Source organism: Solanum stenotomum, chromosome 7, assembly GCF_019186545.1.
Source record: "Solanum stenotomum isolate F172 chromosome 7, ASM1918654v1, whole genome shotgun sequence".
In the NCBI taxonomy this organism is placed as follows: Eukaryota; Viridiplantae; Streptophyta; class Magnoliopsida; order Solanales; family Solanaceae; genus Solanum; species Solanum stenotomum.
The window spans coordinates 41,719,528-41,723,529 of NC_064288.1; the positions used below are offsets into that span (position 1 = coordinate 41,719,528).

Below are 4,002 nucleotides of genomic sequence, written 5' to 3' on the forward strand. Positions count from 1 at the left end.
AACAAAATCGTGCTGGGGTCTAGTTCGGTGTTTGTCGGTGACTGAGATTTTGAGTGTTTGTTTTGTAGCGGTTTCGATGGTTGTTTGGTGGCTAATGGGTTTGTCGGAAAAGAAGAGGGAATGACGTTGTGGAGGTGGGTTTGTGGTGGTGATGGGTTGGTTGTTCTTCGCCGGAGAAGACAAAGAAAATTGTGATATAAATTCAAATGAATGATATTTTCGGTGAGATTAGAGTTGAAATGGATGAGATTTAGTGATAAAGAAGATATAATTATTAGAGAATTTAATAATTAATTAGGAAGTAATTAGTGTAAAATAGAGTTAAAAAAAGAAAAGTTAATTAATAAATAAATAAAAAAGAATATAAGGAATTATAAAATCTGACATGGAATTGACATAGTGCTTATGTAGCAGTGAGTCCAATACACCACATACTTTGAGAGTGGTGTTACACGTCTCATGGTGATATTAAATTCACTTTTAAATAGTAAAGATGTGTAATAGATCGTCGTAATAATTGAAACGTGCAATTGATTTTTGGGACAAGTTTAAGAGAAAATTTATGTCTTTTCCCTTTGTAAAGACTAAAGTAGTCATTGGTTTCAATGTATGTTATCTAGTTTAAATTTTTTAAATTTGTGGTTTAAAATGAATTTTTTTACAATGATATCAACAATAGTTGTATGAGGTTTCATTCTTTGTTTGACACTTGGATAGTGAATCTATATTCTTAGTTTTTTTTACCACCCTTTTCCACTCACCCCTCTTTTATTTCATTTTCTTATTCTTTTTACTCTTAATAAATATCCAGTTCTCTAAATACATAATTAAACAGTTGGTATTTAATAAAAATATTAATAAGTATCTTTTTTGGTGAAAATAACTGAAAAAACCCTTGGGACTGAATATTAAAAGTAATTTTGTATCTTGTCAATTACTTGCGTTTTTCAACCAAAAAAAATAAAAAATATCAAATTTATTATTCCATTGTTTTTTATTGTTCTGTTTTAGTTCATATATATTCATACGTTTTTCTTATTTGATATTACTCCCTCTGTTCCAATTTATGTGGTACTTTTCGTTTTTTGAGAGTCAAACAGTTTAAGTTTGACAGAAAATTTGCGCATGAAATCATCAATTTTTTTGAAATGAAATTTATAGATTTGTAAACTACGTAAAAAATACTATAAGTCACAATTGATAATTCAAAATGTTTAAAAGATCTGTGAAAACTTTACGGTCAAAGTTAGACTTGTTTGAATCTCGAAAATCCGAAAAGTGCCACATAAAATGGGATGGAGGGAGTATATTTTTTAAATACTCGATAGAAAAATGCTAGTAAAAGATATATTGTCAGTGAATGTGAAGACTTATTGATATATAGAAAAATAAATACTATTTTTAATAATAATAATAATAATAATAATAATAATAATAATAACAATAATAATAATAATAATAATAATATAATATAATATAATATAATATATAATATAATATAATATAATATAAAAACTGATTGATATAATATAATAATAATAATAATAATAATAATAATTAAAATATTAATAATAATAATAATAATAATATAAAGAGTAGCTAATTTAAAAATTGTACGGAACCAATTGATTCTTGACGAATAAATTAAGTATTTTAAATTTTATTCAAAAAACTTAAATTTCACTATATGACCCGCCTCACCTTACACAATTTTTTAAAAATCATTTATGAATCTGTCGCACCTTACCCCGTTATGCCCCATTGTCATTTTTATTTTAAAATACGGTTATGATGAAAAAAATAATTTATATAATTTTAAATAAGATAAAAAATCATAATAAATATAACTCAAATAGATTGATAATCGTTATGAAAAGTATAATTTCACAATATATTTTGACAATTTTTGATATATTCTAAATAGAATATATGTATGCGTTTGCGTGGTACCTTGAGATTTCTAATTACAAAAAAAGTTTTTTCAATGATGATCAGTTTATTAATTGTTACATGACATCTAAGTTAATAATATATATTAATTAAAGATCTGATCGTTATATGTTTTGAGTTAATTTGATTCTATTAGAAAAATATTGAACACTAAGCTTGTTTTTATTATTAAAAGTTCTAAAAGTGTTTCAGTAAATATAACAGAAAACATGTTTGTCTGTTTTTTTTATATCAAATGTATTAATTATTTAATTGTGTATTTGAAAATTGAATATTTTTTAGGAGAAAAAAAAAGAAAATGAAAGAAAATAGGAGTGAGTGGAAGAGAAGTTAAAAAAAGTAAGAAAATGACCCACTATCAAAGTGTCAAATAAAGAGTGGAGTCTCACACGACTATTGTTGGTTGTGCCTCTATCATTATAAAAAAAAATTCGTCTAAAATAGCTCATAGATATTTGTGTGACTCTAAATCAACATTTTAAAATTAAATTGTTACTAAAAATAAAAATATATTATTAGTTTTTGCACTGAGTAAAAGAAAAGTAACACAGAGTAAAAGAAAAAAAGTGAATCATATAAATTATGACAAAAAAGAGATTATTTTGACATACATGAAATTTGTTTTTGGCATAATCTCCTTTTGTATGATACTTATTAGTTCAACTATTTTAAATTCACGCCGCATGAAAATTATTAAAAGAAGAAATGCTTGGAATTTCCTTTAAAACCTGTCATTATAAATTTCTTGTACATGAAATCTCTTAAGTACCATAACATCAGCATGAATGATTCAAAAAAAAGTTAGCTAAGTGCTTACGTATTTGGACAAACATGAGTTAATTTAATAATCATTTGTTTTTTCAAGTCTTAGACAACTTTTGGTGCTAAGACACTTTCATTGATTTTTCCTACTATAAAATAAGACCATAATTCAAGAGAGAATCATCACTAAGATTTCCTTTTTACATAGTAACTTAGCAAATCATAACCAAAGTTTTGATATATATGGCACAAGTAAAGTTGCTAGGTTTTTGGTATAGCCCATTTAGTCACAGAGTTGAGTGGGCTCTAAAGATTAAGAGAGTCAAATATGAATATATAGAAGAAGATAGAAATAACAAGAGCTCTCTACTTCTTCAATCAAATCCAATTCACAAGAAAATCCCAGTGCTCATTCACAATGGCAAGCCCATTGTTGAGTCTATGGTCATTCTCGAATACATTGATGAGACATTTGATGGCCCTTCCATCTTGCCTAAAGATCCTTATGACCGTGCTTTAGCTCGTTTCTGGGCTAAGTTCCTTGATGATAAGGTAAATTCATCTTCATACGACATATATAAGATATTCTAGTGAGCTTGGTATACTTTACATAATTTTGTATAATAATCTAATTTGCATGAGATTGAGACTGAGACGTAGTATCGTCATGAAAGTTGTTAATTTTTTGAGTGTTTTGTAGGTGACCGCCGTGGTGAATACTTTCTTTAGCTAAGGAGATGAGCAAGAGAAAGGTAAAGAGGAAGTTTATGAGATGTTGAAAGTTTTTGATGATGAACTCAAGGATAAGAAGTTCTTTGTAGGTGACAAATTTGGGTTTGCTGATATTGTTGCAAATATGGTTGCACATTGGCTAGGAATTTATGAAGAAGCCTCTGGAGTTGTATTAGTGACGAGTCAAAAATTTCCTAAATGTTGTACTTGGAGAGATGAATATATTAATTGTAGCCAAGTAAAGGAATATCTACCTTCAAGAAGAGATGAGTTGCTTACTTTTTTCCATGCCCGAGTTCGTGCTCGTGCTCAAGTTACAACTTCAGCTTCAGCTTCAAAATGAATTATTTAGATTCAATATGTATTAAGATATATGTTTATATAACATTAATTAAGTTCATTGAGGATTAATGGCTTTAGATTCTGTTTCTTTTCCTGATAAACTATTGCAAGGCACATAATTTGATGAAATAGTAGGTGATATAAGCACATAAGTCATTTTATTGAGATTAAATACTATTCACCTTAAATATAAGCACTACATCAAAAAGTAATTTT

The 4,002-nt window shown here is 27.1% G+C and overlaps 1 pseudogene; it reads left to right on the forward strand.

Annotated features, from left to right (window-relative positions):
• The first annotated feature begins 2,955 nt into the window (after positions 1–2,955).
• LOC125870455 (probable glutathione S-transferase) lies at positions 2,956–3,787 on the forward strand (annotated as a pseudogene).
• Positions 3,788–4,002: the final 215 nt, after the last annotated feature.